The 13,159-nt window shown below is 34.7% G+C and overlaps 1 long non-coding RNA gene across 1 annotated transcript in view; it reads left to right on the top strand.

Moving 5' to 3' along the window:
• The first annotated feature begins 5,088 nt into the window (after window positions 1-5,088).
• Window positions 5,089-13,159, top strand: part of LOC149791328 (uncharacterized) — a 35,082-nt gene continuing 27,011 nt past the window's right edge. The window contains exons 1-2 of the long non-coding RNA XR_016423170.1: window positions 5,089-5,200; window positions 8,359-8,445. This is a non-coding gene — a long non-coding RNA (uncharacterized LOC149791328). The remainder of the gene's footprint in view (window positions 5,201-8,358; window positions 8,446-13,159) is intronic.

Here is a 13,159-nt window from a genome sequence, read left to right as displayed (position 1 = left end):
TCTATGTCTTTGTAGTTTATTTCAAGGTGATTCAATCTTTTTGTTTCTTTGCCATGAAAAAGTTTTTCATCCATTCTGATAAATAGATGATCTAAGCTAGAATGTTTGTGACAAAAAATAGTATGACATGACTGGTGGTTTAGTTATCGATTGGTTGTACCAGCTATCTTTTATGACAGTTCCTGATGTTTTACTACCAAATTAATTTGTGTGGTCATGGTTTACAGGTAATTTTGGGGTATAGCTGTATCTTCAAGTTGGCACTTTATAATTGTGGAATATTTTAATGCATTGCCTGCAGTGAATTTCATCAATTGTAAATGATAGCTGATCAGTTTTAAATTTTATATTCAAATTTGCAGCTGTCATCAAAAAAAAAAAATTGAAAATATTTTTTTTCCCACAGTTTAGCAAGTGCTCTCATATTATTTTTTGCAGCAAAATTAGGTTATGGTAGACTGTTGTTGTGGCTCATAGTTTAGATTACCCTTCCAGTGAAGTTTGCAGGGAATGTAGAAATGGGTTACATTCAGCTGTCACTTAAGTCCATAACTTGAAAATTTTTCATGATAACATGTTAGTCAAGTGATTGAGAAGTCTTTTCCTATTCATAATTCAGTTTCTATATTTTCGGTTTTTCATCCATCCTGTGAGTTGGTGCCATGGTTGAGCAGTGGTGAACATGCTGGACTTGTGACAGACTGGGTGCATGTTCAAATCCTTCCATCATATTAGCCTGGGTCAGTCATGTTGACTCAAGTCACATTGGCACTAAATAACCTATTGTGCTGTGCTACAAAATACAAACAAGTACCTTTCTTTGAGTTGTTTGATTTAGACTCATTTAAGAAATCTTGCATTTTTTGATAGACTAACTTTTTAAAGTTTTGACCCTTTATTTTTAAGCAGTTTTGCAATTATCGTTTACTGTACATACTTTAAATTATTTAAGTACTTTATCTTGTAGTACATATTTTCTTTTTTATTTTGGAATAGTAGATATGACAGCAGTTTGGCAATTTGTATTATTTACATTTTTAGAATCTAGCTTTTAATTGGCTATTCTATTGATGAGCAGTTAAATCCAAAACATCATATATCCATCATTCGCTTTTGTTTCTGCAGTAAACTCAAAAACTGTTTCAAGATATGTCACTGAACCTTGGTACATGTTAGTTTCTTGGTATAGATAGTAACTTTTGTTGTCAGTTTCTTCTGTTTCAATAGCTTTTATTTATATACCTACTATCCTTAATATGTCCCACAGATTAAGTCCCAGATGATTGAAAACATGTCTGGAACTTGTTACAATTATCACTGTCCAGATGTGCCTATTGGACTCACGGTACTAATTCCACTCCAATGGTAAACATATGGAAACACTATCATATTCAAAATTCAATAACTTAAAATTTATGGGTGCTGATAATGACACCTATAATTATTCGTGCACATCTAACCTTGGTGCAAGCTTATGTGTGGAGAACACCATATGACCCGCGGCAATTTGTTTACATACATGTGCATGAAACACGTGTTATTGATTCTGCACCAAATGAATCAGGTGCTACTTTCAGTATTGAGTACTCCTGAGTCAAGCCTGTAAAAATGCTAAAATTGCATCAGTAGAAATTTGTCACTATTTTTTTTACATTGCATATAGGATAAACTATCAAAAGATATTTTTCCTAAAATTTTCATTTTCATTATTAACCAATTATGGACCACCAAACCTGTAAATACTCTATTATTTCTTCACCCATTTCTAGACTGGTTCACAGTTCTTCCATATAATTAGTATCATGTGTCCTATTGCTACTCCTAAACTTACTGTTTGAAGTCATGGAACTTGGCATACAGTTATATTGTGAGGTTGAGTGTTGATCCTAAATGAAACTGGTGTCCGTCAGGCCATGTGTTTTCCAGGGAGGTGTGTCTTATAAAATATTTTTAACATAGCTTTAATAATTTGAGTCATATTGCTACTGTATCTTCAGTGTGGCTGTTTATGGTGATGTTTAGCACTGGGACATCATGCTACAGACATGTAGCATCATGTCCCACCCAGTCACATTGTCATGCTACTAACAGACCAATCCTAACACTAACATCTTAATGCTGAGCTGCCAAGTGAGGCAGCTGTTAGTACCATTTTTGTATGTTTTGGTATGACTCACCCATGGTAAAAACTCTACCTCCCACAACCACTTAGGCCACCAGGTTGTTTCCTTGGAAAAGGGGGCAGCATATATATATAGCTTCAAGTCTCTAATCCCTATGATTTCCACCACCCCCCAGACAAAATCTTGTGGATATCCATGCCTCAGGCATTATGTACACCACAATGGCATTCTTGAAAATCTTGTTACTGCTGCAGGTCATGAACAGATAATTAATTAAACCCTTATTTCATTAATTAGTTCAGAAAATAGAAGACATTTCAAAACAAACTTTGCCATTCTTACATCCACCATAAGACAGCCTATCACGTTATACCAGCCCTAAATGATTATGATACTAAAAGCCACATTTTCAAAGCTTGTGTGAAAACACCAAATGGCTTGACAGAAATATTTGTCTGGCAAGGCGAGGTTGTGTTTCCTTATTCCTAAATGATTTAACAAATCACATTTCTGACTAGAATTTGCCAATTTATTTGATATTAAAGATAAACCTGCTAAAACACTCTAATTGTAATCCTTTGAAAATGGGGATATTTGAGAAATGAATTAGGTTGACTTTGCTGACAAAGGCCTAGGAAGAAGGCAACTTCCAGATAGGCGGGCCAGAGGTTCACTATGTACTCTTGATTGGACCTCTACATCTGAATCATCACTACCACTTGCATAGCACTCTCCTCATCCTTTTTCAACATTCTTTTGTTCTATTCATGGGTCCAATAAGATTGTTTTATTGCAACTAACATTCCAGTTTCAATTGACAAAAATGCAAGCATTGGAGTGAACAAAATTGACACAATTTTAGTATCTACTAATAAAACTTCTACATTTGATGTGCAATAAAATATGCGATGATAGTGATCAGTCATCTTAGGTTTTCCTTCATCTAAAAGCATGAAAGTTTGGGAGAGCTATTGCTGATTCCAAACATCTATGTTCATTTCAGCTCATCTGGTTGCAAGGTCATTTGAGCATTTTTATGGTGATGTCCTCTTCATTTAGCATCATCCATTTACAGTTGCTTATTACACAAAGATTAAAATCCGTTTTGCAGATGTGCACATTATTTTACAGGGATCATTCAGGTTTCATTCCTGAATTGATAAAACGATAACGATTTATCTGGATTCTGTTGCTAAGACCAGAAAATTAGCAAATTTGGCAGAAATAGCCCCGGCAATGGAGTTTAGATTTTGTATAGATCATGATCTTCTTCCATATAATTTGGTCAAGCATTGCAACAAACAAAAACCCTTTGAATTGCTTTTTCTTGTTGATCAAAGTGCACTCTGCAGTATTCTACCAAATATGACAAGAAGTGTACTGGAAAAGCAGGCTTGAAATTTTTATAAAATCATGCTCATCCACCATTTAAAAAAACAAAAACCCTTCAAGGTTTGTGTCCATCTTAATCATTACACCATTTATTGGTCAAGATACTTCCCAACAGCACATCCAAAACTATTCATTGTAATTCTTAATGATAGGTGACATTGTTATAATTGCAAAAAATAAATACTTACAAATAGGTGTAAATAGTTAATCATCTGTCTCTAAAACAAGATATTTGTTTTTGGGGGCAGTGAGGTGTGTTTTGACTCCTCTCCCAAAACCTGTAGTTTTAAGGTCAGTTTTAGATCCACAACATCAGTGACCACTGTGTTCCAAATAGAAGAACAAAAATTGTTGCATGAAGATACCTGTGCTGTCCTTTGTACATTTATAAGGGTTGTGTCAATTTTTTATTATAATTTAGGTTTTCATGTCAGATGTTTGATTGTATAATTCTACGTTTTTTTAATAACTGATCAATTTATATTGGTAAACTGATCAATTTATATTGGTTGCGATCAATTACATCATTTTGCCTGTATGTAATTACACGATTCTATAATTAGGTACTCATATCAGTTTAGATTAATTACACAAATTTTTAAACAATTTGTTGTTGTTGTTGCTGTTGGGTTTAACGCCATTTTTCAGCACATGATAGGCTATGCATGGCAGCCAGTATTAATGGTGGAGGAAGAACCCAGTAAACCTCCGGGAAAAACCACTGACCCGTGAGAAGCTACTGGCAAGCTTTTTCACATACCCACATTGGCCAAATCCTAGATTCAAACCCACGCAGACAGAGGTGAGATAGACCACTCGGCCATTTGGGGCCCCTAAACAATTTGTGATTACAATACTATAAGTAAGGTACTACTGTCAGGTGAGATTGATTAAAATGTATAGTTTCAGCTATACTCACTGGAAGCCATGTGGTCAAAATATATCATGGCATGGATTTGAAATTCTCAATAAACACTTGTGATTATTAATCCTGGATTTTCAGTACAACTTTTTGGAAAATATAGTTCCTGAAAAGAAAGGGTTCTCGTCCAAACAACAACATAGCAAGCATTGTATGCATGTTTGCAAAAGGTGTGAATGGATTTTTAACAAAAGCCAGTCTGTGGATATATTTGCAGAATACCTTAAATGATAGGTTGTCTTTTGTTTGTTTTTATTTTCTTCAAAAACTTTATTTGGAATAAAAGTCAAAGAAATATATCTTGAAATTTTGTGACAAGTAAACAGACACCAAGGATATATTTGTTTTATACTGCACTTGTCTTGTGAAGTTGTCAATGCTAACATGTAAGAAAATATTTGCTACCAAAATTTTGGTATGGTGGAGTTTCTTGAGAATATCTAAAATAATTTCAATAAACTGTACTATAAAGAAAGCAAGATGAAGAATGAATTCCTACATATTTTTTCCATTCAAATAGAGCATCAATCCCATTGAGTGACTTTTGTTGGAGATGGTATGTTTTATGTGATCCATCACATTGTATGCTTTTCAACAGGTTGACTATGCCAACAATCATGGTGGTAACTGGCAACTTGCATGGTGGTGACTGTGGAAACTCTCATGGAGGTGACTTTTCCAACTCTTGTGGAGGCTCACGCAGCCAAATTCAGCGGGGTCTAAACAGCAGTAATTTATCAGACCACCAAAACCTGCCACTGAGGTAATTGAAATATAGCTGCACCAGGCACCATAATCATGATTGATCTAAAGAGATCCGTGCAGAAATTGGCAGACATGCACTCTGTTTTTTTATATGTAATTTTTATTTTTTGCTGGGGCCTTTAATCACAAATGGGATATCAAGTACATGTAAATGTAAATTGAGACAGTAGATAAACTAAAATTACAGATCTGCCAACCATTAGTATTTTGCTTCAAGTCTTGATAGAAGGACCCTGAAAATATGGACTTGTTGAATAAAGCAACATCTACAGAAATATGATTTTGTGGTAAAATCTGGATAACGGGCTCACACTTGCTTGATTTGGATCTGGGTTTCATGTTAGATTTAATGGAGTTAGGGAACCAGACTAAATGTACACTTTTCATGTAAATCATCTGCATCATCAAACTCTATTATACAATTTTTTTCAAATATGGCATCCATCAAGAGATGCATGTTGAAGTTAAAATGGAAAATAAGCCTCTTAATGATCATCATAGAAATGGTAAAGAAGTATTATAATTACTGTGAATAAAATCATGAAGGAATACAATTACGTTTATTGGACATGCGTGTCAGTTTAAGTATGTCTCATGGCAGGAGATATGATTGCAATCGTGTGAAATGGAAAAAAATTCAAAGGATTATGTTTAAGACATTACAACCAGCCATTGAGCTACATAGGGTTTACAACTGAAATTTGTGCAATTGTACTAGAGGTAAATAAGAGCTATGTGTACCTTGCAAACTTGTCAGTTAAATTAAAGGTTTACTATTGCTGCATGTTTCAAATGCTGAACTTCTTAAATACATGTTTCCCAACTCCACAATAGCTGTATATATTTTGTTGCACCTTACTGAAAACTGGTCAAACTTGAAGAAAAAAAATAACTGCCTTACTGAGACTTTAGGGTAGGCAGGTTTATAATTGCAAGCTTGATACACCACTCCCTCGATAATTCACACCCTGATAACTCGCAAACCTGCTTATAACGCGGAGTCAGGCATGGATCCTATTTTTTAAACCAGAAAATACCCCAAAAATTGATCCCTATTTGTTGAACTTGAAAAAACTTGCGATCAAAATTGGTAATGGAAACTTTGATATATCCCTCGTTTTATTGTCAAAAACGGTATATCTGACCTGGAGATTTTAATCAACAGTATGAAATGTCAGATTTAAAAATAGGTCATACAATTTTTTTACATTTTCTTTCCAAACGACATTGTTAGTACACAGCAATTAATGATATATAAGGACATTTAGATCAATGAAAATGTCACGCTGAGTGGAGGTAGTACTTTAATAAATAAATACAAATTAAATAATTTTTGTTATCAATTGAAATTTGTGTTCTAGTTCTATATTTTGGTTCCTTTTAAGTGTAGTCATCATAAATGCAATGCGTTCTCTTGCAATTAAACATAAAATGCATCAATCTACCGTAACAGCTATGTCTGCAAGCATTTCTCTGAGAAACTAATTGTGACGACCTTGTTTCGATAACTGACTTGAGGAAGTATTTGTTGTACTGTTGCACCAAATTTAAAGCTATCATGTCAATAATGTCTTTTGAATAAAATAAAGAAGTTCAAGAAAAGTTAAAAGGCACTAAATTCCTACAAAGTTAAAATCTAGTGGCCCCGGTCGTATGGCGGGTGAACTCACTTCATTTGATCAGCCGAACACTGTTATAAATTTTATTGTGTATGTAACATAAACTACCTTAAATTAACTGACTCTTTCATAACTGTGATCAAAGATAGCAAGGCAGACAAATGAAATGAATACTTCGTAAAATAAAGAGCTTGGTTTCACAGATATGGATCATAGTGGGCAAGTGAGTTTCAGAGAATTTTTGAACTGACAGATATATCCTCAAGGATGACAAGAAGTTTCATTATTACTTCCAGTGAAATCACGACATCAATATTGTACTAATTCAACAATACAAAAATTGAGCTTCGACATAGATGATTGGCTCATGAAATAACTCCAGTGTTTTAAAAAAGAAAAGGAATCTAGTTTAGTGGTGCATCAACAGTTTGTCTAGTTCCCTGCTCTGGTGACTCCCGATTTAGCAGGATACTATTAAACACCACTATGGGAACCAGATTCATCAAGAAAACAAAAAGTAGTGATGTAATACACAGATATTTTGCTTGTTGATACCAGTTGGAACGAGCTTTCACGTGTTGGACATTTTGAAAATAAATGTTATTTAAAACAGAATAATGAGCAACTTCATTAGAAAAAGTGCGTTATTAAAAATTATTATCGACGTGATTGTAAAATGAGGATTCAGTCATTAAACATCCCAGTTCCCTAATGCTTCCTCCCTCATGGTTTTCTCAAGGTCAAAGCAAATTTTCCAATTTTAAGAGGTCCCTCTGTAATAGACATCCTTGCTTACAGTGCAGCCTCTGTTTGTGGACCCTGTTGTGCGCGAGTTATCGAGGGAGAATTGTATATATATTAAACAGGATATTGTCAAAGTAGTGTTCTGCTTTGAGTGTTAGGGTTAAAGTGCCACATGAAGTTATCTTGAAGTGCTATGATACAAAAATCCTTGTTTATGACCTTCATGTTGCCATGCTTGAATAATAATGGAGCCATTCAACATATTTACAGTATTTTGGATTAGTTGGAAATGTAGGAGAAAAGACTAGTTTGTAAGGAATCCATGCTTATAATGAGGTTTTGGTAGTTTGGTAGAGTAACTGAAGTTAGCGAAATGTGCTGTAACGAATTATAATTGGTCTCAAAAGTTCTAAGGCTAAAATTGTAATCGGTTACTTTATTGCACATATACCCTCCTGGAATGTGTGTTTAAAGAAGAGGAAGGAAAGAAAAAGGAAAATCCATGAAATAATCACAACTTCTGCAATGTACCATAAATTTCAGGATATATTTTATCTTCCCCTTAGAGGAAATATTTTTGTTTTAAAAATTAAAGGAGATCTGTATAGCTTGTCTTCCAGTAACTTTATACTGGCAAGCAAGATTTTGAGCTTCATGGCCAGTTATTTATACCAGAAAAAAAGTGAGAATAATGTACATTTCTATGCCACTTCAGTGAAAATTTAATGCAGTCGTTCAGAACTCAAGACCAGAAGAGTGGAGTGTAAATAGAACAATTTTACTTTTTTCTCAGAATACTGATTGTTTGTGAATTTGTTGGTGCTATTATTAGAAGACATGGTCAGACAACCCAGAAGATAACCTCAGACACCAGAGGCAGGTAAGTTTGCAACTTTGAAGTTAAAAAAATGACAATTTCTGCTCATCATTTGTTCCTTTTTGAAAAGATACCAAGGTGAATAAATAAATAATATGCTAAGCAGGTGGTCAATGTGTTCTTTTACTGTTTCTTCAGCTGCATCATATTTTTTGTTTACAATTCAGTTGGTCTATCCATCCATTCATTATCCATACCTTTGTGGAGATAAACAACATGACCATTTAATGTCCATTTTCAATGTGGGTCACATTTTAGACTACTGGTGTGCCAGTGCCATGTCAGTGTCAGTATTTTCAACATTCCAGTCACCCATCATCCAAGAAAGATAAAAGGATAGCAGATTTGATTATTCAGCATTTATTATCAGAATTGGGTATTAGGAGTTGAGTTCCTATATTTGGTATAATGAGAAATATTTTCAAAGAAAACAATCTAAATGATTTCAGTTATCATTAATTGGTACTAAAGTGACATAAAATAAAATGAAATCAGATTGGGAGAGCATCATAGTCAATATTACAGATTGCAGGAGACAATAAGATTAGGAAATAACTTGCAATGCTTGTCAATACTGCAGATTACAGGAGATAACAACAGTGGGAAATAACTTGTATTGAACCAGTCTGGATAAAACTGTTATTGCACATAGGAGACCAGTACTGGTATCAATGTGCATGGACCTCCTAACTCTGCTGTAGTAGGTTGAGAAAAAAAATTGGCATAGTCTGCAGTTCTCCATAAATAAGAAATGCTCTTCAAGTGGTGTTGATATCATTTACTTGCAAAGCCCCACTAGAAATGGAAATGTAAAGTCCCAGTTGAAATTGTTGTTATGAATTCTTCAGTTCAAATTTTGACAGCTTAATCCTAATCCTGCTGGAATCCCTTGAGGTAAAGAAGAAGTCCATTTAGAGGTCGAGGTTACCGACTAAAACGTATAGGTTCAGCACAATAACTTTGGTTTTTTCATTATATATGGTGCATTTAATTGTCCTTAAGCGGTCTGTCAGTTTGCATCAGTTTGCGTAGCTGTTTAGTCAGCGTATTGAACAACAGGTTTTCTTGAAATTCTGTTATTTTGCCAATATTTGTACTGCCACTCTCACTCTTGAAAAAAGGATCTGCGCTGTCTGTTAAAAATAACAGACACTTAAAATGGTTATTTTGCACTTTATAAGCAAATTGTATTCATCATCAAAATGCTGACATTAGCAGGCTGGTAGGACTATTATCACGAAATCTAATCATATTTAAGATTACTTCAGTCCATCTTGTGCAGGTCCATAAGCTTCCGAAACATTTATAAAGACTTTTGAAACATTTTAAACACCATCTGCATAATTAAATATATGAGCCTGCGAACTCATACTTTTAACTTGTAACTTCACACTTTATTAAACGAAGATGACACCCACAAATATTACATACCAGCAGGGTGGTATGTATGCATGTATGTATGTAGGGTTTAACAGCATCTCAGCATACTACTGGATATATGTGTCAGATGTAACGTGCTGAACTGACTACCATCAACGTTGAGAGATCGTATTATTAGTATTAACATCAACACGAGATATTTCAATAGCTAATTTGTTTATGCACAAACTTTATGAGGACTTATCATGCGACATGTTTACACACCAGCATTGAGAGGACTGCACAGATCAGGTGTGTTTTTTCTCATATAGAAAGCAATTAGTATGAATCTTAGAAAATTAGTAAATACTAATTTTTTGGCTATTAGTGATAGCTTTACCAAGTCTTTTAAATGACAATTGGTACACATTTCAGTCAGGTCCTCCCAAGGTATGTCAGATAACATAGGGAAATATTGTTTCACACACTTTCCTTACCTATTTTTATATCCATCCAAGATTTCGGCCCAACCAATATGACTAAAATTGATTACAATCTAACTTAAAAAATCACACAGATTCCAATATTTAAATTTTTTCAGTTACTCCACATACATTAGGAGGAAGCATTAGGAGGATATCCTCCTAATGTCAGAGGTCCTTCTAATGTTGGTGAGTAAACATGGGGTGTTCCTCCTAATCTTGGCAATGTGTACACACACACACACAGACATGCATATATATATATATATATATATATATATATATATATATATATATATATATATATATGAGATGGGTGCACAAAGTATAATGTAAGTAATGTGGATAGGTGACATATGAAATAATTGGCCACTCATTCGCTGAAAATCATGCTGATTTTGTGCTACGACACATTGATCCCAGTACATGGCTGTCACTTTTGGCTTGGTTAGTATACATACGAATTGTGTTTCTCTGATATTGGCTGATTCCTTGTGTCTTGTTTTGAATGTATGCTTCGTTTTCTGGTCTCAATTTTGTATTTATTGTATGCTGGTGGTAACATATGTATTAGTATGGTCTTGGCACATATACTCACAAATTTGTAATTAGAACAGAGTATGTATTAGTGCCATCCATCTTGGCGAGTTTTCAGTACAACAGCTGTAGCCTATTATTGATGTCCAGGTATGGTAGTAATGTTATACATATCACGTTAACGTGGTTTTGCCGTAGTAGCAGTATATTGGAGAGGCTTAAAACGAATCTCTGAGAATTCTTTATTTGAGTATGTGGCGTCAAACGAGAAACTGACAAATGATAGTGAAGAAGATAAATTGCCATGAGAAAGTAACGTTTTACGGATTATATATTAATAGTTTTTATTTGTCTTGTAATTATATGTATTGATAATTATAGTCTTTAATTTACTTTTGAGATGTTTTTCCTTTTAAATCGTAGTTGAGTGGAAAGTGTTTCAAGACACACCAACTGGTTGTCGAAATATTCGATATAGGTACTGTAAACGTTATCTCTAATCTCAATAAAAATACATTTTGTGATTCTAGTACCAATCACGCGTATTGTTACCTTTGTTCAGTACGAAACAGTAAAGTTACCCTTAGATGATGGCGGGCTTCCACAGTGTGAGGTGGGTAGTGTCATTCCACAGTCTATATCTGCTCTGCATAGTCTGGGTTCTGTCTTGCACGGAACTAGTACATGTGAACCCCCAAGCACAAAGACCTGGTTATGGGCTGAAGTTGACACCATAACACCTCATAGTCTCTGGCAGTAAACAAAATAGACTCAAACAGGTTGTAAGGCTATCGTGTGAGGAATAAAGATTAAGATCCCGTGTACACGGGTGGAAAGCGTAGCCCACTTTCCGGCACCGTGACTCCAGTGGAGGAGGATGAAATAGAATCCATCGTCCAGGATGCTGATAGTCATTGCTGAATGTAAAACCAGTGTCTGCGCTGGTATCGCTATCAATGTCAACCTTGCAGCAAAATATTCCTTATGGGGAGCTAACACTGACAGTGGTCTTCCACTGTAAAGAGTACACGTATCCCTATTAGACTGATCAGTTGCGTTTATCTGCTCAAGTTGGACATAGCACCACTAGATTTTGATGGATGGAGATGGACTTTATGCCAAGCTTATGTTCTCTACACTTGCTTTGAGAACAGGTTTTCGCTTCAACCGAAGCAAGCAGACTAGCGGAAGGTATAATTAGCTACTTTGGGAGTGGACAAGATGTGTTGGCCAGCCAATTGGGCTCCTTGTACCCAATAGCAATTTATAGAATGGTCATTTTCCTTAGTATTTTGTACACATGCGTGTTATAACACCCATCAGGAATGGTGATGGTTCGCATCCTATGGATGATGAGTGCATTGACCTAATACGAACGTTGCATGCATACTCGAGTCAGTGCAAATGTATTAATTTAGCGCCAGCTGTCTAACTGGATGGTTGGTCAATGGATCATAAATTATCAGAAACAGCAACGAAACGATAGTGTTGAAGTTAGTGCGTCATTTTAATTATGTCTCCAAACATAACGTCCGTGGCATTAACTATAGCGATGGAGGGGGGAGGAGGGAGAGATATAGATATATTGCTCATGCTTTGCTCGTATGTGAGTGATGGCGTTTCCTTCATACATGATTTTCAATATTGCAAATGTCGGCGTTACTTTGTAGAATATTATATGGATCTGATGGCTTAAGATAGATCAGTTGTCAAATTTGGAACTTTATATATATATATATATATATATATATATATATATATATATATATATATATATATATATACACACACACACACACACACACACACCAGTCTGCTCTGTTTGCGAGAAAACTAATACAGATGGCTTCGTATTTTAATGTCACTATCTATCTTAAGCCATCATGTATGCCAATATTAATCTATTATTTAACTTCCATCAACTGGAATAAACATGTTAACATTTTTTTTGTTTGCATTTTCTGTACTCTAAGTACGAAACAATAACTGTCTTCAATTAAAACACGCTTATTACAGAAATGTCAAGTTTATGATAAAGCTTCAGTTAATTTCCAGGAAAATTATAAAACCAATTAATGTACGCACCCAAACTGCAGTTTGATGGAATGAGCATATTATCTGAGAATATTTATAAGTGACTTAAGCAACAAATATCAACCACAGTTTTTTGTTATTCTTAAGTGCGCATCAGTATTTAACCTTACTTGTATCAACTGGCACCTGTCTACTTGCTGTTTTCAGTATTTAGTCTTGTTAAAATTTACATCGTACTTTCACTTATTGCCCGGATAGATTTTGGTTTTCACAACGTCAATAAAAAAGGTTAATTAATTTCCAAA

Source organism: Sinohyriopsis cumingii, chromosome 9 (genome assembly GCF_028554795.1).
Source record: "Sinohyriopsis cumingii isolate HCF-2022 chromosome 9, ASM2855479v2, whole genome shotgun sequence".
Lineage (NCBI taxonomy): Eukaryota > Metazoa > Mollusca > Bivalvia > Unionida > Unionidae > Sinohyriopsis > Sinohyriopsis cumingii.
Note: the sequence above shows the minus strand (reverse complement) of the source record. Positions and strands in the feature narration are given on the sequence as shown.